Source organism: Bufo gargarizans, chromosome 3, assembly GCF_014858855.1.
Source record: "Bufo gargarizans isolate SCDJY-AF-19 chromosome 3, ASM1485885v1, whole genome shotgun sequence".
Lineage (NCBI taxonomy): Eukaryota > Metazoa > Chordata > Amphibia > Anura > Bufonidae > Bufo > Bufo gargarizans.
This window is the reverse complement of record NC_058082.1, coordinates 35,796,253-35,822,231: the sequence shown is the minus strand read 5'-3', so window position 1 is coordinate 35,822,231 and position 25,979 is coordinate 35,796,253.

Sequence of the window (25,979 nt, the reverse complement as noted above, 5' to 3'; positions counted from 1 at the left end):
TCCTATGTACAAGAATATAACTATTATAATACTTCTCCTATGTACAAGAATATAACTACTATAATACTGCTCCTATGTACAAGGATATAACTACTATAATACTTCTCCTATGTACAAGAATATAACTACTATAATACTGCCTCCTATGTACAAGAATATACCTACTATAATACTGCCTCCTATGTACAAGAATATAACTACTATAATACTTCTCCTATGTACAAGAATATAACTACTATAATACTGCTCCTATGTACAAGGATATAACTACTATAATACTTCTCCTATGTACAAGAATATAACTACTATAATACTGCCTCCTATGTACAAGAATATAACTACTATAATACTTCTCCTATGTACAAGAATATAACTACTATAATACTGTATCCGATTAATAAGAATATAACTACTATAATACTGCTCCTATGTACAAGAAAATAACTATTATAATACTTCTCCTATGTACAAGAATATAACTACTATAATACTGCTCCTATGTACAAGAATATAACTACTATAATACTGCCTCCTATGTACAAGAATATAACTACTATAATACTGCTCCTATGTACAAGAATATAACTACTATAATACTGCCTCCTATGTACAAGAATATAACTACTATAATACTGCTCCTATGTACAAGAATATAACTGCTATAATACTGCCTCCTATGTACAAGAATATAACTACTATAATACTGCTCCTATGTACAAGAATATAACTGCTATAATACTGCCTCCTATGTACAAGAATATAACTACTATAATACTGCTCCTATGTACAAGAATATAACTGCTATAATACTGCCTCCTATGTACAAGAATATAACTACTATAATACTGCTCCTATGTACAAGAATATAACTACTATAATACTGCCTCCTATGTACACGAATATAACTACTATATTACTGCTCCTATGTACAAGAATATAACTACTATAATACTGCCTCCTATGTACAAGAATATAACTACTATATTACTGCTCCTATGTACAAGAATATAACTACTATAATACTGCTCCTATGTACAAGAATATAACTACTATAATACTGCCTCCTATGTAAAATAATATAACTACTATAATACTGCTCCTATGTACAAGAATATAACTACTATAATACTGCCTCCTATGTACAAGAATATAACTACTATATTACTGCTCCTATGTAAAATAATATAACTACTATAATACTGCTCCTATGTACAAGAATAGAACTACTATAGGGGGCGGAGCCTAGCCACGCTGCTGAATGGCCGCACGAGCTTGAGCTCCTCCAGCATTCCGGCGCATTTACCCTATAAAAGCTTGGATTTTACCTGATTATGGGGAAACCTGGCAAAGAAAAGACAAGAGGAAGCTCAGAGTCTACCCCACAGCGCTCCAGACAGCCTGAAATGGAGAAATTTCTCCTGAAAACGCCGAGAGTTGCCGCACAGAAAGGCGCCAATATGGCGGCGTCTATTGCACAGGACTCTGATGCAGGAGAGCTATCCGATGCGGGCAGCGGCTCCGATACCTCAGACAGGAGGCCCAGAGATCCGCCTCTGTCGGAGCGGACCCTTCGTCGGGTCCTTGAATCGGCCCTTACCCCTCTTAAGCAGGACTTGGCGGACATCAAGGACGACATGAAGCACTTAGGCCAGAGAGTGGTCACGCTGGAGGGTACGCAGGACGCCATCTTAACCTATGAAGGTAAAGCGTCAGAAGTGCTAGCGTCCCATAAAGCTCTACTAAATGAGGCATTCCTGAAACTGGAGGACCAGGAGAACCGGAGTCGCCGGCGCAACATACGCATACGCGGCCTACCTGAATCGTTAGCAGCAGAGGCCTTACCGACTGTGGCGCGTGAGTTGTTCTCCTCCATGCTGGGGCCAGATAGAGCGGAAGGGATCGTGGTGGAACGCATACACAGGGCGCTGCGCCCTAGGCCTAAACCACAAGAGCCGCCACGTGACGTGATTTGCGGCCTATTGAGCTATATTGATACCGCAGCCCTCTTAAAAAGGCAACGTGAGATGGAGGTGTTGGAGTACGAAAACGCACAGCTACAGATGTTCCAGGATCTGGCGCTATCCACCCTGGCTAAGCGACGCCTATTCAAGCCTCTCCTAGAAGTTCTTAGGAAGACATCGACTCCGTTCCGGTGGCTTTATCCGTTTGGTCTGGCTGTCTCCAGGAATGGGAAGCTGCTTACAGTACGGTCACCTGCGGACCTGGAATCAGTTTGGAGGTCCCTGGATGTCCCTCCGGTGGAGATTCCCTCGTGGCTACCAGCCGACCAAGATGGCCCCTTACCTGTTCCGCCGCGGGTGTCTCCTTGGCAGACGGCCTCCGCAAGCAAGTCGGATCGCATGAGTCGCAGCAAGATGGACAGGGCCCTTACTTGAGTCCAGAACAAGGTGCCGTTGATTATTTTTGCCTGTTAGCAAAGGCTGCCGTTACCGTGCCTTGCCTTCTGTTCATATGTGAGAGATGACTGTCTCCCGGCTTCACAGCCTAGTGTTTACATGGAAGGTTGAGGCCTTCTTTTTGGATCGCTTTGCTTTTCACAAAGTATTATGTTTTTGGTCCTAGAGTTTTTGCAACAAGTCACGTTTTAATCGGGACTCTTTTCTCATGTTTTGGGACTATGCCTCTCAGTGGGCATTTTTTCTTTCCCCCCCAACTGCAGGGGAATGGCCGGATCGTTTCCGGTGCTGGAAGTATTTTATGTTTTTGGTCTCTGTTTTTGTAGTAGACCTAGAGGTGTCTCACTTGCCCCCTCGCCACTCCAACCCTGTCTTGGATGGTGATAGGTGAACACCTACCTTTCTTTTAGATGTATATTGCATCTGAGCTGGTTTTTTACCGGCCCACTATGTTGTTGGTTATTTTTCTTAATTTATTTTATTTTACATGTTTTCCCTTTTCCTCCTTCCCTCATCCTGCTCGTATATGCTATACTCTGTTAGACATTTCTATGGGTAATTTGTGCTTTCTCTGCCTAATACGGATTGTATCATGTCATCAATTGTAGTCGCCTCCCTGAATGCGCACGGGCTGAACGAGCCATGCAAAAGGTCTCACACCATATCCCTTCTTCTGAAGGATAGGGTCTCGGTGGTCTTCCTCCAGGAGACGCATTTTAGAACGAATAAAATCCCTCGGCTTCCTCCTAAGAGGTTTGTTCAGTGGTTTCATAGTACACATGATTCCACTAGTAGAGGAGTTAGTATAGCTATACACAAAAACCTCCCCTTTAAACATGCAGATACTTCAGCGGACCCTGAGGGCAGGTACATTTTTGTAAAGGGTGTAATTGGTGACTCGCCGGTTACATTCGCCAATCTCTATGCGCCTAATAGAGGCCAAGTACCATGGCTCGTTCAGACTCTGGCCTCCTTATCAGCTTTCACTGATGGGTTGTTGGTTCTGGGGGGCGACTTCAATGTGGCTCTAGAACCAGCTGTAGACACATCGTTGGGGAGACCGTCTGTGTCCTACAGGCTCTTGAGAAGGCTTAAATCTTCCCTACGGAAATTGAAGGTCCTTGATGTTTGGCGTACTATGAACCCTAATGGCCGTGATTATACCTTCTATTCACATGCTAAGATGTCATTCCATAGGTTAGATTATTTGTTCCTGTCTGACTCAAATATACGCAATGTCTCTGAGGCCCGGATTGGTAGCATCACGTTGTCCGACCATGCGCCTGTCATCATTCATTTCTCCCTGTCCGGATCAAAGGGGAAAGAGCGCATTTGGCGTCTGAACGACACCCTGATTTTGGATCCTTCCCACGCTCGCAAAATCAGGGCCTCGCTTGCTGAGTTTTTTGTGCTTAATGACACAACGGAGTCACCTCCTTCCCCTTCCACTTTATGGGAGACACATAAGGTAGTTATACGGGGGGAACTAATAGCGTTAGGGGCTTATGTGAAAAAGCGAAGGACACAGGCCTTAGATGCTTTACTTGCGAAAATTGCTCGCCTGGAATCCTCTCACAAGGAATCCCAGGCTAAGGCCATTCTGACGGAACTCACTGAGGCTAGAGTACATTTGAAAAATCTTTTAAATGTCACCTCTGCTAAGCTGATCCTACGCTCCCGATTTAAAGCCTATGCACATGGGGATAGAGGAAACAGACTGATGTCGGCGATTGCTAAGAAGCAGTTCTCTGACTCCTTTGTTTCCTCTATTAAGGACCCCAAAGGCAAAGTATATAAATCCACCCCAGATATAGCTAAGGCCTTCTGTACTTTCTATGAGGCGCTCTACAACCTGCCCCCCCCAGAGGGTGCTGCTGCTACTGATATTTCTGAAGCCACAAATAAATTCCTGCAGAATTTAGACCTCCCCTCCATATCCTCTCTTAAGGCATCTCAGCTGACTAGGCCAGTCACCGATTCAGAGGTCCATAAGGTTCTCATGTCCATCCCCTCAGGCAAGAGCCCGGGCCCGGATGGGTTTTCTATTGCTTACTTTAAGTCCTTTAAAGATGTTTTAATCCCTCGTTTCAGGGACCTGTGCAACCACCTCCTCACTGGGGGCTCTTTGGCTCCCCATTCCTTGATGGCGCATATTACGATCTTGCATAAGGAGAATAAGGATCCGACATGCTGCAGCAACTACAGGCCGATCTCTTTGCTTAATTGTGATGTGAAGTGGTGGGCAAAGATCTTAGCGACTAGGCTCCAGGATGTGTTACCCGACATCGTTCATGAAGACCAGGTGGGTTTTGTCCATGGCAGACAGGGGTCTGAGAACACCATAAGGCTTCTTCATCTTGTCAACTGGGCCAAACGATCAGCTAAGCCCTTGGTGTTGGTGAGCACGGATGCAGAGAAGGCCTTCGACAGGGTCAGTTGGCACTTTATGTCCGAGGCCCTGTCGAGGTTCGGTTTACCGGACCAATTTATTAAAGCTATCTATACGTTATACTCGGCCCCCTCTGCCATGGTCAAAGTGAATGGTACACTGTCACCGCCATTTCGCATCACTAATGGGACAAGGCAGGGGTGTCCCTTATCCCCTGCATTGTTCGTGCTGGTGATGGAGACCCTACTTTGTAAGATTCGGCTGGACCCAGAGATTGAGGGTCTACGTATCGGTTCCTGTACTCATGTTGCTGCAGCATTCGCGGATGACCTTTTAGTCATGACATCGAACCCCAGGGAGGCCTTGCCCAGGTTGCTGAATGTATTTGAGGATTTTGGGTTCGTTTCGAATTTTAAAATTAATTATGGGAAGTCCATGGCTCTCAATATATCATGTCCACAAACGGTGATCACTGCTCTTAAACGTGCAACTCCTTTTTCTTGGGCCTCTAGAGACATTGTGTATTTAGGGACGCATATTTCAGCTAATGTGCAGGATCTCATTTCCCTTAACTATATGCCGCTTCTGCAAAATGTTCGCTCACATTTACAGAACCTGAAACTCCCGTTTGTTTCCTGGGTTGGCCGTAAAAACTACATCAAGACCTTTATTCTCCCCAAATTTTTATACTTGCTGCAATCCCTCCCCATTTGGCTCCCGAATTCATACTTTACTGAAGTCCGCAGGGTGTTCACACGCTTCCTATGGAATGGCAAATCGCCACGCATTGCCTACTCTGTGCTTACTAGGGATAAGAAATTAGGGGGTTTTGGGATGCCAGATGTCAAGCTTTACTACACTGCTGTACAGCTGGGTAGATGTGTTAATATTATGTCTCGCCAGTCCAATTCCCTTTGTTCTCGTCTTGAAAATGCTCTTTTGACTGACCAGGAACGGTTAGCCATGTGGGGTATAAGGCCTGTTTCAGCTAATCATTGTTATACGTCCCCGGTTTGGAAGGGCATGCTGGTGGAGTGGTCTAAAATGATCCAATCCCGTACTTTTAGCTTCCCGAACGCTTGTATGCCGCTTAGACTTCTTCAATGTCACCTACACCCTGCTGTGTCACGCCCCTCCGGGATTTGGTCTAGGCTCGCTGACACTGCTCTGCGGGATGTCCTTCTCCCGGACAGTAGCTGGCACTGGGATTCAGTACTGGACCTCCCTGAGGTCAAAGCTGCACCCTTTTTCCATCTAGCGAACTTCCAGAGGGATACCAAACTGTGTGTTGGACTCCTCTCTGGTAGCAGCCCCCCTTCCTGGCTTGATAAGAAGGTTTTGACTACTAAGCCTTCTATTCGGCCGTTATCTCAGATGTATAAAGAATTGCTCTCCTCCCTGCCCCCGGAGCTTCGTTTCATGGCGTCATGGGAACGTGAACTCTCCATAGCCTTCACGGACCCGGAGAGGGCGTTTATTCTGGCTCATTCGCACGGTTTCAGCCGTTGTGTGAGAACCCAGGAGAACTCATTTAAACTTCTCTGCAGGTGGTACAAAACACCTGAGTTTTTGCATAAACTGAACCCAGAGGTTTCCGAAAAATGTTGGAGATGCGGCACAGACACTGGATCTCTGTCACATGTTTGGTGGTTCTGTCTTAAGATCCGGCCGTTCTGGAGCACTATAGAGGCTCTAATCAACCAGATATGTGATACTGAGATATCACTAGATGTTAAGCTCATTCTATTATGGTGCCCAAACAAGTCCCTTACACCTACCAAGCATGACCTTCCAACGATGTTGCTTACAGCGGCTAGGTTGATCATACCCTTTTTGTGGAAGGACGATTCCCCGCCGACTGTCCTTATGTGGTCTGAGAAGGTGGACCAGATCTACCGTTTTGAGGAGCTAGCGCATTGGGAGACTAACTCTCGCTCTCGCTTCTTGAAATTGTGGTCTCCATGGAAAGTCTACAGAAACTTTACTTGATGGAGCAGATGTGTATCCCTTCCTTGTTTCCCTCCCCTCCCTCCCCTCCTGATGTCCTTTTCCCCCCTTTTTTCTCTTTTCTTTGATTTCTTTGTATGATTAATGTCAATGACAGCTTGTATTGTTTGCACTTGACATGTATGCTGGATGTATATCTTGTATCCTATTGCCATCATTGTACTGTCATGTGTGGGCTATGGCCTTGATTTTTCTTTCAATAAAAATAAATTTGGTTAAGAATAGAACTACTATAATACTGCTCCTATGTACAGAAATATAACTAATACTGCCCATCATGAATTTGAATATTGGTGTGCTTTTAACCCTTACTGTAAATACATTTCTTGAAGTTTTGTGTCAATGATTTGGTCCAGAATCGCCGTGCCAGTTATTTTATTATAGAGTTAAGGGCCCATTCAGACAGCCGTAGTGCTTTGCGGATCAGCAATTTGCGGATCCGCAAAACACGGATACAGGATACACGGATACAGGCCATGTGCGTTCCACAATTTGTGGACCGCACATGGCCGCAACCATACTGTAATAGAAAATGCCTATTCTATCTTTTCTGCAAAGCCGCGGTACGGAATAACGGATAACAGCGTGCTGTCAGCATCTTTTGAGGGCCCACAGAAATGAATGGATCCGCGGACCTTCCGCAAATATGCAGAACGGGTGCGGATCTGTTTATACTACCGTGAGAATGAGCCCTTAATGGAAGGAACAGTTTGACAAGAAGATTTTGTGGATACTTTTATTTTTTTTAGTAACAAGTTCACTTTAAGTTTCCAAATTGTGAAGTTTCAAATAAAGAAAACATATCACATAACACCACCTGTCTCCCTGGCAGCCGCATCGTCCCTGACATCTGTCAGAGAAATACGGTAAAATACACACATTCCCTCCATCTGCTTCATTCTCTCCTGGTAAATAATATTTTTCTGTTGGGTGTTTGGAATATATTTAACAGTCGCGAAGATGAGCCCCCAGTGAAGGATCTGCAAAATTTACACATGGCAGCTTGGTCTGACGGCGAATCCTTGAAATGGGGATTTTAATTTTGACATCAGGGGTGTGGTCAATGATTAGGCAACTAACTAGGTTAACCCTAGTAAACTGCTGCCATTGAACATTTGATATATCCTTATAGAGGCCATAGCACAGTTTTCTGATACTGGGCTCCTCTGCATAGCTGTAGAGTTAAATAATACATTTTCACTACCAGCAGCCACCACTAGAGGGAGCTTACTTCCTGCTGTTAATACATTGAACTCCCTGATAATACAGCATGCAGTTGGCTCCTTCTCTCCCTCTAGTGGCTGCTGCAGGTAATTAGGAATGTATGATTTAACTCTAAATCTAGGAGCAGAGGATTTGAAGCTTTGTACCAGAAAAACAAGGCTCCGACTGCTATAAGGCCTCTTTCAGACGGGCGTTGCAGGAAAATGTGCGGGTGCGTTGCGGGAACACCCGCGATTTTTCAGCGTGAGTGCAAAACATTGTAATGCGTTTTGCACTCGCGTGAGAAAAATCGCGCATGTTTGGTACCCAAACCCGAACTTCTTCACAGAAGTTCTGGTCTGGGATCGGTGTTCTGTAGATTGTATTATTTTCCCTTATAACATGGTTATAAAGGGAAAATAATAGCATTCTGAATACAGAATACATAGTAAAATAGCGCTTGAGGGGTTAAAAAAAAAAATAATAAAAAAATTTAACTCACCTTAGTCCACTTGATCGCGTAGCTCGGCATCTCTTCTGTCTCCTTTGCTGAACAGGACCTGTGGTGACGTCACTCCGGTCATCACATGATCCATCACATGATCAATCACCATGGTAAAAGATCATGTGATGGAACATGTGATGACCGGAGTGACGTCACCACAGGTACTGTTCAGCAAAGGAGACAGACGAGATGCCGGGCTACCCGATCAAGTGGACTAAGGTGAGTTAAATTTTCTTATTTATTTTTTTAACCCCTCCAGCGCTATTGTACTATGCATTCTATATTCAGAATGCTATTATTTTCCCTTATAACCATGTTATAAGGGAAAATAATAATGATCGGGTCTCCATCCCGATCGTCTCCTAGCAACCGTGCGTGAAAATCGCACCGCATCCGCACTTGCTTGCGATTTTCACGCAACCCATTCACTTCTATGGGGCCTGCGTTACGTGAAAAACGCACAAAATAGGGCATGCTGCGATTTTCACACAATGCATAAGTGATGCGTGAAAGTCACCGCTCATGTGAACAGCCCCATAGAAATGAATGGGTCGGTATTCAGTGCGGGTGCAATGCGTTCAACTCACGCATCGCATCCGCGCGGAATACTCGCCCGTGTGAAAGGGGCCTAAAGATATATTGTGATTCAAAACTGATTTTACAAACTTTGTTAACCCTTTAGGTGTTCCACAAGAATTAATGGAAAATAGAGATACAATTTCAAAATTTCACTTTTTTGGCAGATTTTCCCTAAAAATGTTTTAGGGCCAGTTAAAAAGCAAGGGTTAACAGCCAAACAAAACTCAATATTTATGGCTCTGATACTGTAGTTTATAGAAACACCCCATATGTGGTTGTAAACCGCTGTACAGGCACACGGCATTGCGCAGAAGGAAAGGAATGCCATACGGTTTTTGAAATGCAGGTTTTGCTGGACTGGTTTTTTGACACCATGTCCCATTTGAAGCCCCCCTGATGCACCCCTAGAGTAGAAACTCCATAAAAGTGACCCCATGTAAGAAACTACACCCCTCAACGTGTTCAAAACTGATTTTACAAACTTTATTAACCCTTTAGGTGTTCCACAAGTATTAATGGAAAATAGAGATACAATTTCAAAATGTCACTTTTTTTGCAGATTTTCCATTTTAATATTTTTTTTTTCAGTTACAAAGCAAGGGTTAACAGCCAAAGAAAACTCAATATTTATGGCCCTGATTCTGTAGTTTAGAGAAACACCCCATATGTGGTCGTAAACTAAAACTACTGTACGGGCACACGGCAGGGCGCAGAAGGAAAGGATTGCCATACGGTTTTTGGAAGGCAGATTTTGCTGGTCTGTTTTTTTTTACACCATGTCCCATTTGAAGCCCCCCTGATGCAACCCTAGAGTAGAAACTCCATAAATGTACCCCATCTAAGAAACTACACCCCTCAAGGTATTCAAAACTGATTTTACAAACGTCGTTAACCCTTTAGGTGTTCCATAAGAGTTATTGGCAAATGTAGATATCATTTCTGAATTTCAATTTTTTGGCAAATTTTCAATTATAATCCATTTTTTCCAGTAACAAAGCAAGAATTAACAGCCAAACAAGACTCAATATTTATGGCCCTGATTCTGTAGTTTACAGAAACACTCCATACGTGGTCGTAAACCGCTGTACGGGCACACGGCAGGGCGCAGAAGGAAAGAAATGCCATACGGTGTTTGGAAGGCAGATTTTGCTGGACTGTTTTTTTTTTTTTTACACCATGTCCCATTTGAAGCCCCCCTGATGCACCCCTAGAGGAGAAACTCCCAAAAAGTGACCCCATTTTAGAAACTACGGGATAGGGTGGAAGTTTTTTTGGTACTAGTTTAGGGTACTTATGATTTTTGGTTGCTCTATATTACACTTTTTGTGATGCAAGATAACAAGAAATAACTGTTTTGGCACCGTTTTATTTGTTGTTATTTACAACATTCATCTGACAGGTTAGATCATGTGGTATTTTTATAGACCAGGTTGTCACGGATGCGGCGATACCTAATATGTATACTTTTTTTTATTTATGTAAGTTTTACACAATGATTTCATTTTTGAAGCAAAAAAAATCATGTTTTAGTGTTTCCATAGTCTGAGAGCCATAATTTTTTCAGTTTTTGGGCGATTACTTGGGCGGGATGAGATGACGGTTTTATTGGCACTATTTTGGGGTGCGTGTGACTTTTTGATTGCTGGCTATTACACTTTTTGTGATGTAAGGTGACAAAAAAATTGTTTATTTAGCACAGTTTTTATTTTTTACGGTGTTCATCTGAGGGGTTAGGTCATGTGATATGTTTATAGAGCTGGTCGATACGAACGCGGCGCTACCTAATATGTATACTTTTTTTTTCCACCCTATTTTTTACCAATTTGTTTTAACTTTATTTGGGGAAAATTAAGTTTTTGTTTATTTTTACTTGAAACTCAAATTTTTTTTGGGGGGGGGGGGAAACTAAATTTTTTCCACTTTTTTTTTTTAATTTTTTGTCCCACTTTGGGACTTGAACTTTTGGGGGTCTAATCCTTTACAATGCATTCCAATACTTCTGTATTAGAATGCATTGGCTGTATAAGTAATACTGTGTGTATTACTCATACAGCCTCCGGGGCCTGTGAGATCCAGGGGGCTGGATCTCACAGGCTCTTCACCGGAAGGCAGCGCAGATGCCTCAGGAAGGCATCGCGCTGCCTTCCATGCCATCGGGTCCCCCCCCCACAGCCCCATGCGGACCCGATGGCACCACGACCGCACCAGGTAAAAGTAGCAAACCGCAGGTCTGAATTGACCTGCGGTTTGCGGTGATCGCTGACACGGGGGGGGTCACGGGGTCCCCCCGCGCATTTAGCCGAGGTGCCTGCTCAACATACCGGTACGTCATGTGTCCTTAAGGACTCGGGAACCATGCCGTACCGGTACGTCATGTGTCCGTATGGGGTTAAAAGGACTTTTGTGGCCCTATTAGCTAGTGTTTGGTGTCCCTAACAGCCTGTCCCTGCTCCAAAATGCAACCTCTCCCTACACTGGCAAAACACATAATGTAAAATGGCGGCCAGATCGGGTTCTGTTATAGGGTTGGGGGTGTATCCATGTGCTGAAATGTCTCAATTGGCTGTCCTGTCCCACCTGAGGGATGTCATCAGTGATGGCCAGTTTGCCGTGTTCGCCCACGAACTCATGTGAGATGCCATCTTCACTGACAAGTCCGGCGATGCACAGGTAAGTCCTTACCTTTGCCTGTGCTCGAGCCGGTCTGAAATGAAATGCGGTCACTGGGAGCAGGCAGTTCCGAGAACTGCCTGCTCCCGGTGACTGCATTTCATTTCAGACCGGCTCCCGCACAGGCACAGGTAAGGAATTACCTGTGCATCGCCAGACTTGTCAGTGAAGATGGGAGCTTGCATGAGTTCGCAGGCGAACACGGCACACTGGCTATCACTGTGTGTCTGTCACAACCAGACAGCTGAGAAGCTCTGACAGAGGCCTTTCAGAACCTCCTCCTTGAGTTTCTGTGTTGTGGTATTCAGCTCCTCCTCTCGTCAGCCTCTCTCAGCTGTCATGTGTTGGACTTATTGCTTCCCTTTAAATTCTTCCCCAGAAGGCTTTTCTGAGCGGCTTATACTACTTCCTGGAGTGTGTGTGCACGCTGATCTGTCCTCCTGTTTGCTTCAAAGCTAAGTGTACCTTTATCTGTTAATATCTGTTTGCTGGATCCCAGGTGACCCTGACTCCCTCCGTATCTTGTGTAGGGAGCCGGTGGTCGTGTCCCCTCACTATTGTAGGGTGCTCAGGGCTTTATAGTCAAGGTTCGTGGATATGCAAACCTCCACCATTCGGATCTTTGCATAGGCTGAGCAGCCAGGGAAAGTGCCAGGTCTTCTGCAGGGGTCTCCCTTGGTTCCTTAGTTTTCGGATCCAGCGAGTCGTTTATACATGTTGCTTTGCCTTATTTCCTGTACACCGTCCGTGACAGTGTCGTGGGTCAAAGTTCAGCGCAATGCAAAACAATATGGCGCTCGCGGACACCACCATATGTTCGCATGTTCGGCACGAACTGACCACCGGGCGAAACGCAAGGTTATCACTAACCAGCAGGCCCTCACCTACAATCTTTTCCAGGGTTAGCTCACCAGCAGGCCCGCACCTAAAATATTTTACAGGGTCAGTTCACCAGCAGGCCCTTGCAAATAATTTTTTAGAGGGTCAGCTCACCCGCAGGCCATCAATCATAATTTTTCAAGGCCGTGTGTGATGCCCTCCTATATGTGTAATAAAGGGTGAAGAAAACAGAAGTATTGAGCAGCTCTCACCTGCCAGGGATTCCACTGGTATAGCACAGAACAGCTCCTTCACCCGAATCAGGAGAAATATGGAAGTATAGAGGAAAAGAGATTTTGTCCAGCTTGTACTTGTGGTAATCCAAGGCTTCTTTATTGAAAATTCAGTATAAAATCCAGGTACAGAAAGCAGAGTCTACATGTTTCGGGCACAATGCAATCTTAGCCCTTACTCATGACTGTTTCAGATACACTGTGAGTTACCTTTGTAGAGAGGAGGGGGAGGGTCTCTCACCTGAGATAATCAGGCTGAAAATTCAACCCCTCCCTTCTACAAATGTGTACATAGGTAAAAACATGCCAAAAAGACAATTCATATGGTCCATAAAATAATACATATAAGGCTACTTTCACACTAGCGCTTGATCGGATCCGTTCTGAACGGATCCGATCATATCAATGCAGACGGAGGCTCCGTTCAGTACGGATCCGTCTGCATTAATAACTCAGAAAAATTTCTAAGTGCGCAAGATGCCTGAGCGGATCCGCTCAGACTCCCAACGCAAAGTCAATGGGGGACGGATCCGCCCGAAGATTGAGCCATATGGTGTCATCCCCAAGCGGATCCGCTCCCACCGACCCACACCGCAAGTCCGAACGGATCCGCTCGCCTCCGCACGGCCAGGCGGACAGCCGAACGCTGCAAGCAGCGCTCAGCTGTCCGCCCGGTCGTGCGGAGGCGAGCGGAGCGGAGGCTGAACGCCGCCAGACCGATGCAGTCCGAGCGGATCCGCTCCATTCAGACTGCACCAGGGCTGGACGGAGGCGTTCGGGTCCGCTCGCGAGCTCCTTCGAACGGAGCTCACGAGCGGACTGACGAACGCTAGTGTGAAAGGAGCCTAAAGGAAATGGGAAATAGAGGAAGAAAGGAGGAGAAATAAGCCGTTAGTTAATACTGCAGAATTAGATCCAGTTTCTTATTTAAACCTTGTGGTTGGCGACTTTCAAGTCGGAAAATCCAGTATGATTCTCTGTTTAAGAGTTTCCTCTTTCTGTCACCACCTCGTGTTGGTTTTTTAACCTTTTCAATGCCTTGTACTGACATATAGGAGACATCACCACCATGTACCATGGCAAAATGGAGACTTGCCGCAGATATGTTGCGGTTCTCATGGTGCGGTATGTCTGATATATGTTTTCTAATGCGTGTTTTTATTGCATTTGTGGTACATCCCACATATTGTAGCCTGCAATCTGTGCATGTTATGCAGTAAATCGCATAAGTGGTATTACAATTTAAAAAGGATTTTATTTTGAAAACTTGGCCGTTAATAGTGGATTCAAAATTTTGACAGATCTTCATGTATTTACAACAAATGCAAATGGAGTGACCACATTTATAGTTTCCTGTTGTTGACAGCCATGTGTTTTGTGTTGTTCGAGATTTGTCATTTTTGAAGAGAGATGGGCTGACGGAGCTAGCTATGGTGGGTGCCTTTCGGGCTGCACATTTAATGCCATTGTGTACCATAGATGCCCATGTTTTGTCACACGCTAGCACTGGGAAGTGTTTTCTGACAATGTCACAAATTTGAGTGTATTCCTTACTATATTGTGTGACAAAAATATTTTTTCTTTCTTGGTTAGATATCTCTCTAGTTTTTTGTCTCTTTGTTTCTATATGTGTGTTCAATAGTGTATTCCTATTCATGTATTGAATGTCTCTGCTGCATTTCTTCATCTTTTTTTCCGAATATGCTTTATGTGTTAGTCTACTTATGATGTTTTGCGCCTCTGTTTCGTATGTCGACTCGTCACTGCAGTTTCTTCTAGCCCTAATTAGTTCTCCTTTTGGTATATTTCTGATGGTATGCATGGGATGGCATGATTGTGCATCTAGTATTGTATTGCCTGATGTTGGTTTTCTGTAGGTGCTAGTGTAAATGGAGGCCGAGGCGGAGTCTCCCCTGAGGCGGAGATCCAGGAACTCGATGCTCCTGGCGCTATGTTGAACGGTAAATTGGATACCGTTCGCACATGCGTTCAGATAATCTGCAAATGATGGTATGGCCGCCACATCACCAGACCAGATAAAGATCAGGTCATCGATGTAACGGCCATACCATCTTATGCTATCCGAAAATGGGTTGGTGTCGATGAGGAGAAAGACCCTCTCCCACCATGCCATAAATATATTGGCTATGGAGGGAGAGAACTTAGCCCCCATCGACACACCCGATGTCTGCAGGAAAAACTTTCCATCAAACATAAAATAATTCCGCCTCAGGAGGAAGTCCACCACGGCCACCACATACTCCATTAGCACCACAGAAAAATTTCCAAAATTCTCCAAAAACCATACCAGGGAGATATTCACCAATTTATGGGGAATGCTAGGGTAAAGTGCGACTACATCAGGAACTAATCCACACAGACAAGCGGCAAAAAACGCAGAGGAGGGCGACGACATCACAAGTCGCCGTCATCCCGCAAGATTCAGGAAGGGAAAGACGACCTACAAATAATTAATTTGTCAGCCTGTTTACTGTCAGACCATGAGCTCAAGGTTCTAGGTCGAGGTTTAACATTTGCGCCGTCATGCCATTTTGATTTGTACAGGACCATATTGGACGTGAACAGACTAGCCCGCAGTTTAACCCTGCAGCAACATTTCCAACCAACAGACTCACAGGTGTGTAGTCCAGGAGATGCTGCGGCTGGTGTGTCCACCTCCAACGTGGATCCTGACTTAGCTATGAATACAACTTTGAACCCAAATCATATATATGATCCAGCCAGTATGTCCTTTAATGAAATGCTACGTGTGTATGATTTATTGGAATTGGGAAACACTTGCCCACCGTCCAATCCTGTTTACCGTTCGTCAGATTTCAATCCCTCTAATCGTGATTTCTATCCTGTGCAATCTAGATCTCATGCACTGGATAGATTTCAGGAATTAGTTGAAAAGGATTTAGTCTCTTTGCACAATTCTGTTGTTTCACAACAAAGGGATCCAAATGCCCACAATCTATCCAAAAAAGAATTCCAAGCATTGCATAACCTCAGCAATAGAAATGACATTGTTGTGAAGCAAGCTGACAAGGGGGGAGCGGTGGTCATTCTAGATAGTGAACTCTATAGATCCCTTATCCATCAGATGTTACATAATGACAAGATCTATGATGTTTTACCTGGTGATCCGCTCCCCTCTTTTCAGAAAGAATTGAAAGACCTGTTGTTACAGGGATCCAATATGGGTGTTCTTAATCAAAAAGAATGTGATTATATCTTTGTTGCAGCCCCGGTTGTTCCGATCTTACATGCTTTACCAAAAGTGCATAAATCAATCTTCCCCCCTCCACTGAGACCAATTGTCTCAGGCATAGGGTCGTATTCCGAACGCCTATGCCAGTGGGTCGACTCGTTACTGCAACCCTTGATTCCAAATATCCCCGGTTTTCTGAGAGACACTAAATCAGTTTTACAGGCTGTACAAAACCTGGAATGGTCCCAAGATTATCTATGGGTGACAGCTGATGTAGTCGCACTTTACCCTAGCATTCCCCATAAATTGGTGAATATCTCCCTGGTATGGTTTTTGGAGAATTTTGGAAATTTTTCTGTGGTGGCCGTGGTGGACTTCCTCCTGAGGCGGAATTATTTTATGTTTGATGGAAAGTTTTTCCTGCAGACATCGGGTGTGTCGATGGGGGCTAAGTTCTCTCCCTCCATAGCCAATATATTTATGGCATGGTGGGAGAGGGGCTTTCTCCTCATCGACACCAACCCATTTTCGGATAGCATAAGATGGTATGGCCGTTACATCGATGACCTGATCTTTATCTGGTCTGGTGATGTGGCGGCCATACCATCATTTGCAGATTATCTGAACGCATGTGTGAACGGTATCCAATTTACCGTTCAACATAGCGCCAGGAGCATTGAGTTCCTGGATCTCCGCCTCAGGGGAGACTCCGCCTCGGCCTCCATTTACACTAGCACCTACAGAAAACCAACATCAGGCAATACAATACTAGATGCACAATCATGCCATCCCATGCATACCATCAGAAATATACCAAAAGGAGAACTAATTAGGGCTAGAAGAAACTGCAGTGACGAGTCGACATACGAAACAGAGGCGCAAAACATCATAAGTAGACTAACACATAGAGCATATTCGGAAAAAAAAGATGAAGAAATGCAGCAGAGACATTCAATACATGAATAGGAATACACTATTGAACACACATATAGTAACAAAGAGACAAAAAACTAGAGAGATATCTAACCAAGAAAGAAAAAATATTTTTGTCACACAATATAGTAAGGAATACACTCAAATTTGTGACCTTGTCAGAAAACACTTCCCAGTGCTAGCGTGTGACAAAACATGGGCATCTATGGTACACAATGGCATTAAATGTGCAGCCCGAAAGGCACCCACCATAGCTAGCTCCGTCAGCCCATCTCTCTTCAAAAATGACAAATCTCGAACAACACAAAACACATGGCTGTCAACAACAGGAAACTATAAATGTGGTCACTCCATTTGCATTTGTTGTAAATACATGAAGATCTGTCAAAATTTTGAATCCACTATTAACGGCCAAGTTTTCAAAATAAAATCCTTTTTAAATTGTAATACCACTTATGCGATTTACTGCATAACATGCACAGATTGCAGGCTACAATACGTGGGATGTACCACAAATGCAATAAAAACACGCATTAGAAAACATATATCAGACATACCGCACCATGAGAACCGCAACATATCTGCGGCAAGTCTCCATTTTGCCATGGTACATGGTGGTGATGTCTCCTATATGTCAGTACAAGGCATTGAAAAGGTTAAAAAACCAACACGAGGTGGTGACAGAAAGAGGAAACTCTTAAACAGAGAATCATACTGGATTTTCCGACTTGAAAGTCGCCAGCCTCAAGGTTTAAATAAGAAACTGGATCTAATTCTGCAGTATTAACCAATGGCTTATTTCTCCTCCTTTCTTCCTCTATTTCCCATTTCCTTTAGGCTCCTTTCACACTGGCGTTCGTCGGTCCGCTCGTGAGCTCCGTTCGAAGGAGCTCGCGAGCGGACCCGAACGCCTCCGTCCAGCCCTGGTGCAGTCTGAATGGATGCGGATCCGCTCAGACTGCAGTCTGGCGGCGTTCAGCCTCCGCTCCGCTCGCCTCCGCACGACCGGGCGGACAGCTGAGCGCTGCTTGCAGCGTTCGGCTGTCCGCCTGGCCGCTCGGAGGCGAGCGGATCCGTTCGGACTTGCGGTGTGGGTCGGTGGGAGCGGATCCGCTTGGGGATGACACCATATGGCTCAATCTTCGGGCGGATCCGTCCCCCATTGACTTTGCGTTGGGAGTCTGAACGGATCCGCTCAGGCATCTTGCGCACTTAGAAATTTTTCTGAGTTATTAATGCAGACGGATCCGTACTGAACGGAGCCTCCGTCTGCATTAATATGATCGGATCCGTTCAGAACGGATCCAATCAAGCGCTAGTGTGAAAGTAGCCTTATATGTATTATTTTATGGACCATATGAATTGTCTTTTTGGCATGTTTTTACCTATGTACACATTTGTAGAAGGGAGGGGTTGAATTTTCAGCCTGATTATCTCAGGTGAGACACCCTCCCCCTCCTCTCTACAAAGGTAACTCACAGTGTATCTGAAACAGTCATGAGTAAGGGCTAAGATTGCATTGTGCCCGAAACATGTAGACTCTGCTTTCTGTACCTGGATTTTATACTGAATTTTCAATAAAGAAGCCTTGGATTACCACAAGTACAAGCTGGACAAAATCTCTTTTCCTCTATACTGTGTAATAAAGGGTGTATTGGAGTGCCGGTTCCTTGTAATTTTTGGCAGCCCTTTCCCTTAATGCATAGGCTTTATGAGTGTAGGAGTCCCACTACCTGAACAACTGTACCAAAATGTGAATGAGGCCCTCCTCTATGTGATATACAGGTTGTATCGGAGTGCCTCTTCCTTGTAATTTTTGGCAGCACTTGCACTTTATATACAAGTAAATATACAGGAAAGAATGTTTCCTAAGAATTTTTCCTCTAAAATCGATTTTATCTTCAGTTTTGTGCGTATTATTGTCAGTCTGTCAAAGTGGCGTACTACTCGGACAACATCGTTCCCAGCAGCGACCTGGGAGTCCAAGATGCATCCAGACATCCTCTTCATGCTGTTCCAGAACCATTTCGGCAGTGTTTCCATCAATTTCTGACCTTTTTCTATGAACCAGGCGCCCTCCCCTCTTCAGAGCAGGCGGTGCCTGGTTTAATACCCATATACATGTATGGCTAACACACGTCATTGTCCGCCTGCTCCATCATAGGTATGTGTCCCATCTAAACTTGAATAGAAGTCTTTTTGTTTTTTACTGGGAACCTTCCTAGGGAACTAACAGGGACCACTATACAAATCAGAGTTCTCCACCTAGTGGTCATAAGGGGCAGTGCCTCGTTCTGCTTTCCTGTGTGCATCAATTTTCTGTCCGTTTGTCCATTTTTGAATTTCATCGGTTTAATTTTTTAAGCATTCCAACCCGTGCAGTACCCTCAGTACACCCCACAGTGCTCCCAGTATCTATAATGCCCCACCTATAATACTCCCAGGGTCTATAATGCCACCCATAGTATCCCCAGTTTAGATAAGGTCCTGCACAGCGCCACCCCGTATGTAAAATCCCCCCAAATAGTGCCATCTGTATGTAAAAATGCCCTCAATAGTGTTCCCCCAGAATAAAATACCCCACAATAGTGCCACCTTATGTATGAAATACCCCAAGCAGCACCCCCCCTCCCATATGTAAAATGCCCCCAATAGTGCCCGCCCCTAGTATAAATTGGTAAATGTTTTGCTGGGTTAAAAAGTGTCAGCAAGTAGATGGGGTAAGTATATAAGGAGTTTTAACCCATTTTTGACGGCCGTTAGACGGGTGCACTCCTGTCTACCTGACCATTAAAAACGGGCCCATTGATTTCAATGGGGTCTGTCTTGCCGTGAAACCGTCCAAAAATTAGACGTCCTCCTAATTTTTCACGGCCTGGATTCACTGGCCCTTAAAAAAATAGCCAAGTGAATAGCCTTATAGACTGCAATGGTTCTGAAAATTACCTTTTAGTGCTTTTGCAATGGTTACATCCAGATTATGCTTTTTCCCATAGATAAGAAAAAACGTCTAGAGTTCAGTATCCCATTCGGTCATGTGAAAAATGCAGAAGATAACCTTTATGCAGATGGTCCGCGAGGACATACAGTATGGATGTCATATGAGTCAAAAGAGAACGCTAAATGAGAGCAGCAACTATTCTGGTAAAACTGGGTCGTCTTTGTATTAGATAAACATTCGTCTGAATGGCGGCCATGTGACACCACATTCCTCTGCAGAGGTATCTGCTGACTGTGGAGGTAATGTTAATAAAAGGGCAGCAAGATATTGTATAGAGAGGATCAGATTAGTAACTATAGCTGTATGAGGGCTTGTTTTTTTTGTTAGAGCAGGACCGAGGCTCTCATGTGAGAGCCGAGTTCCTGCTCCCCGCTGCAAGAGGACGCGTGCAGCGTTTAGACTGGGCCGCCATAAAAAAAGCTTTAACAGTGACTGCCACAGTACCTCGCTCCCTTAACAGTGACCTCCACTGTACCCTGCTCCCTTAACAGTGACCTCACAGTACCCCGCTGCCCCTTTACCAGTGACTGCCACAGTACCTCGCTCCCTTAACAGTGACCTCACAGTACCCCGCTGCCCCTTTAACAGTGACCTCCACAGTGCCCGCCCCTTTAACTGTGACCTCCACCATTCCCGGCCCCCTTAACAGAGACCTCCACAGCGACTGCCTCTTTAACTGTGACCTGCACAGCTTCCACCCCTTTATTAGTGACCTCCACAGTACCTCGTCTCCTTAACAGTGATTTCCACAATATCCAGCCCCCTTAACAGTGACCTCCACAGAGCCCCGTTCCCTTAAAATGTGACCTCCACAACACCCTGCCCCCTTAACTGTGACCTCTACAGCACCCCGCCCCTTAACACTGACCTCCATAGCAGACCGTCCCCTTAACTGTGACCTCCACCATTCCCTGCCCCCTTAACTGAGACCTCCACAGTGCCTGCCCTTTTAACAGTGACCTCCACAGCATCCTGCCCCCTTAACAGTGACCTCCACAGCTGTCTGCCCCTTTAACAGTGACCTCCACAGCAGCTGCCCCTTTATTAGTGACCTCCACAGTACCCCGTCTCCTTAACAGTGATTTCCACAACACCACGCCATCTTAACACTGGCCTGTGCAGCAATCTGCCCCTTAACACTGACCTCCATAGCGGACTGTCCACTTAACTGTGACCTCCACAGCAGCCTGCCCCTAGGGTGGCCAGAGGTCCAGTTTTAGGCCAGCCAGTCCGGCTTTCAGACTCACTGTCCTCTGTCCGGGGCAGGGATGTCCTTTTGAACAGCTCACTCTCAGACAGCAGCACTGGGCTGTCTGAGCATGCGCTGCAGGGAGAAAGTCACCCTCCCTCCCACCTTCATTTTTCCATCCCCATTGGCTGCAGAGTGGGAGGGGGCATGGCCTAATCTATTTGGGGGCATGGCTTAGCAGGAACGGGTGTGGGGGTTTTAAGTCCGTCTTTTGAGGGTGGCCTGAATGGCCACCCTACCTGCCCCTGAACTGTGACCTCCACAGCACTCCGCTCCCTTAACAGTGTCATCCACAGCGCCCTGCCCCTTTAAAGCTGACCTACAGCAGTGAAGAAAAATGGCTGGGTTGTTATGGAAACCTGGTTTAAAACTGTGTGTATGTGGAGACTAAGGGCCTGTGAGCTTCTATTGGCTGACAAGGGACATGTGACCAGGCTTCTTTTGGCTAATTCATTTTGGGGGAATATCTCAAGAACGGTACGTGCTAGAGAGCTGAGACCCGGTCTAAAACCTTCCCAGACACCTGATGTACCTGTGTGCCAAATTTTTGTGAGACCGCCCTGTAGGTTGCAGAAGCTAAATGTGAATTCTGATAAAGATCCAGGTACCTGAAGTCTAGTTTAGTGGAGAGGAACCATAGCTTATAGAGACATCTCTTCCACACCAGCCAAGCTAAAGCCTGTGAGACCCAGCCTGTTGTCTGGAGTTGCAGCTCAGTTTTACCACTGTGAACCAAAGCACTTTTCTTGGAATTACAACTACCTTGAGGCAATCGGTTAAGTAAAGTTCCAGTTTGTTCATCAGCCTTTGACTCTCCTTGCTCTTCATTATTCTCAATTGCACCTCACGAACACCAGGGACTCTGCCTCCACGGCACCAATGGTTGATAGGAGACCCGCACATCAGCTGATGGACATCCATTTTTGCATCTATCCTGGATTTGGACTCTAATTTACACATGTTCCAACACTATAGACCTCTAACTCCCACTCGGCATATATGGAACGCTATGATTTGAACATCTGGTCCTGACAACCATCTGGAGACTTCTACGGCCGCAGACTGTCTATAAGGCAACTAGAGATTGTACAGACAAGTGACCGCCAAATTGCCTAAGCCGTTCCAGCTGACAACTTGTAACGAGGTACCGCTGTATCCGACATTGCAGCCACATGGGACGCCATAATAATAAGTTTACATATGCATTGTGAATTGTAACCACAATATACAAGTCAGCCATTTTTTGCCTAACCCTCTATTGAAATAATATTGCTTTTAAATTGATGGGAGAAAACTGGGATTATTATATGTGATATTACAAGTCAAGATTTTAATCACCATTCGGCATCTATGTTTCAGAATCGGACAACTCAATACTAACATTGGACGGCATACACTGCTCCATATTAAGGCAGTGACTCAATTTATGCGCATTAACTCTATACTGTCACTTTATACTGCTGCTATATGTTACTACCTCAGCCACAGTCGTGGTTTTATATTGCACTTTATTCATTTTATTTGTGCTCTATTACCATATTTTTTTTATACTATTTTATGTCATATATCCACATTTTTTTAAATAATAAACTACTTAGGTGTTCACCCACTATTCAGGCGATTTTTACTCTCCTTTGTCATCTATGGCCCAGGTGGTGAGTGCTCAGCCTTAACCAATATTTTATTCTATATTCTTTTTTGACTAAGTGAGTCATCAGGCTTTGAAGCACCCATTCCAGAGTTACCGACAGAGTGAGCCACCATACCTCTCTATTTTATATTCAGAGGCGGCTCTTCCATTGGGCCACTTAGGCCGCCGCCTAAGGCCTCGCGCTAGTGGGGGGCCTCGCTCTGGCTCCCATCCGACACCGCCGCAAGTACTTACAGAGGTGTCGGGTGGGAGCGTCCTTAGGTCAAAACATTCCAGGCTTGAGCCAGTGCCCCGAATGCTATTTCCCACCCCCCTTGTACTTGTCCACTTATCTGCTAGGCTGCTGCGCCGCGTGGTCATGAATTCAGTCACTTCAGAGCGTAATCCAGTAGTGTGGTGCGTAATCCCGCGAGACCCGCCGCGGGAGGTAAAGGGTCTTGCGGGATTACGTGCTGCAGGATGGGGTTGCGCTCTCAAGTGACTGAACTCATGCCTGCGCAGCAGCCTAGCAGATCAGCAGGCAACTACAAGGTGGGGGGAAAATTTCATAATATGAAGCAGTGTGTGGGCAAATTTAATTTGTGAGGCAGTGTGGGGGGGGGGAGAAATTACTTAATGGGGGCAGTGTGGCGGACAAATTACTTAATGGGGGCAGTGTGGGTGGCAAATTACTTAATTGGGGCAGTGTGGCAGACAAATTACTTAATAGGGTCAGTGTGGGGGGCAAATTACTTAATGGGGGCAGTGTGGCAGACAAATTACTTAATGGGGCAGTCTGGGGGCAAAATACTTAATGGGGGCAGTGTGGCGGACAAATTACTTAATGGGGGCAGTGTGGTGGACACATTACTTAATGGGGCAGTGTGTGGGGCAAAATACTTAATGGGGGCAATGTGGCGGACAAATTACTTAATGGGGCAGTGTGGTGGAGAAATTACTTAATGGGGCGGTGTGGGGGAAAATTACTTAATGGGGCAGTGTGGGGGGCAAATTACTTAATGGGGCAGTGTGGCGGACAAATTACTTAATGGGGCAGTGTGGGGGGCAAATTACTTAATGGGGCAGTGTGGGGGGCAAATTACTTAATGGGGCAGTGTGGTGGAGAAATTACTTAATGGGGGCAGTGTGAGAGGCAAATTACTTAATGGGGATCAGTGTGGCAGACAAATTACTTAATGGGGCAGTGTGGTGGAGAAATTACTTAATGGGGGCAGTGTGAGGGGCAAATTACTTAATGGGGATCAGTGTGGCAGACAAATTACTTAATGGGGGCAGTATGGGGGGAAAATTACTTAATGGGGGCAGTGTGGCGGACAAATTACTTAATTGGGGCAGTGTGGGGGGCAAATTACTTAATGGGGCAGTGTGGCACACAAATTATTTAATGGGGCGGTGTGGCGCACAAATTACTTAATTGGGGCGGTATGGCAGACAAATTACTTAATGGGGGCAGTGTGGCGGACAAATTACTTAATGGGGGCAGTGTGGCGGACAAATTACTTAATGGGGGCAGTGTGGCGGACAAATTACTTAATGGGGGCAGTGTTGGGGGCAAATTACTTAATGGGGGGCAGTGTGGCAGACAAATTACTTAACGGGGGGCAGTGTGGTGGACATCTTACTTAATGGGGCAGTGTGGGGGGCAAATTACTTAATGGGGGCAGTGTGTGGGGCAAAATTCTTAGTGGGGCAGTGTGGGGGGCAAATTACTTAATGGGGGCAGTGTGTGGGGCAAAATTCTTAGTGGGGCAGTGTGGGGGGCAAATTACTTAATGGGGGCAGTGTGGGGGGCAAAATTCTTAATGGGGCAGTGTGGGGGCAAATTACTTAATGGGGGCAGTGTGGCGGACAAATTACTTAATGGGGGCAGAGTGAGGAGCAAATTACTTAATGGGGATCAGTGTGGCAGACAAATTACTTAATGGGGGCAGTATGGGGGAAAATTACTTAATGGGGGGCAGTGTGGCGGACAAATTACTTAATTGGGGCAGTGTGGGGGGCAAATAACTTAATGGGGCAGTGTGGCGCACAAATTACTTAATGGGGGCGGTGTGGCGGACAAATTACTTAATGGGGGCAGTGTGGCGGACAAATTACTTAATGGGAGCAGTGTTGGGAGCAAATTACTTAATGTGGGGCAGTGTGGCAGACAAATTACTTAACGGGGGGCAGTGTGGTGGACAACTTACTCAATGGGGCAGTGTGGGGGGCAAATTACATAATGTGGGGCAGTTGGAGGCAAATTACTTAATGGGGGCAGTGTGGGGGCAAATTACATAATAGGGGCATTGTGGGGGGCAGTATTACTAATGAGAGCATTCTAGAAGGGAATTACTATTGGTGGGACTATGAGGAGCACTATCACTATGGGGGCACTATTATTTCTTCAGGATAGTATTTGGGGGTATTGGGGGGCACAGCGAGCCGCAGGATAACACTGTGGGGACTCCAGGTTGGGGGATGATGATAGAAAAGTGAGGACGCTAAGATGTCTGTGTGTCACACTCTGCAGAGACGAGGCGGCTGAGAGAAGTGTCCGGACTGAATGGAGAAGATGATGACAGAGAAGATCTGCATCCGAGGAGACATCACCTGGAGGCCCTGGATGTGACAGGTATGTGCTGCTGTATGGCAAATACAGCAAAATGCGGTCTGCGGGGGAGGGTCGATTTAGAGAAATGGGCCAGGGTTAATGCAAAGTGTTAATATGCACTGTGAATATAAGCCCTGTACTGTGTTGTCACTGTGTATAATAACCCTTTACTGTGATGTCACTGCATATTAAAGGGGTACTCCGGGATAGGAAAATAAATCCCCTATCCAAAGGATAGGAGATAAGTGTCTGATCGGGGGGGTCTGGCCGTTGGGATCCCCCACGATCTCCTGTATGGTACTCAGGATCTCCTTGTGCCCGGAGCGGTGATCAACACTCCCCCTCCATGTATCTATGGGAGAGCCGCAGATACAGCACTTGTGTATCTCTGAGTCTTCCATAGAGATACATGGAGGGGGAGTGTTGACCACACCACCGCTTCGTGCAGTTGTTGAC